The sequence below is a fragment of the Myotis brandtii genome, unplaced genomic scaffold (assembly GCF_000412655.1).
Source record: "Myotis brandtii unplaced genomic scaffold, ASM41265v1 scaffold782, whole genome shotgun sequence".
Classification (NCBI taxonomy): Eukaryota; Metazoa; Chordata; class Mammalia; order Chiroptera; family Vespertilionidae; genus Myotis; species Myotis brandtii.
In genome coordinates this window covers 1354470-1354910 of record NW_005371138.1, presented here as the reverse complement: position 1 = coordinate 1354910, position 441 = coordinate 1354470, and positions in this window count along the sequence as shown.

Sequence of the window (441 nt, the reverse complement as noted above, 5' to 3'; positions counted from 1 at the left end):
TACCTCTGCACTTTACTTCCGCACCTCCTCTGAGTCTCAGTGTGCTTTTCTCTTTCCTTCTAGTTGTAGAATTTCCACTCAGCCAGCCTTCCTGTGGTTCTGGATGATGTCCATTTTGTCTTTTAGTTGTATTTTTGAAGTGGTTGTGCGAGGCAGCAATTTCCGATGTTTACCTATGCCGCCATCTTGGTTTCTCCTCTTTTTAGTTTTTAAACATAGAAGTTTAATTATGGTGTGTCTTGGTATGTCTTTTTTGTTTGTTTGAGGTTTTCTCATCTTGAGTCTGTAGTTTTATGTACTAGGTGTACCGGTTAATAATGTAGATTTTGTAATCAAAGAAAACACGATAATTTCAAGAGAAACATCAAAAGTGCTTTATTCAAAGTAATGTCCATCGCTAGATACACATTTCCCCCATCTTTCAGGTAATTTGTGGATACC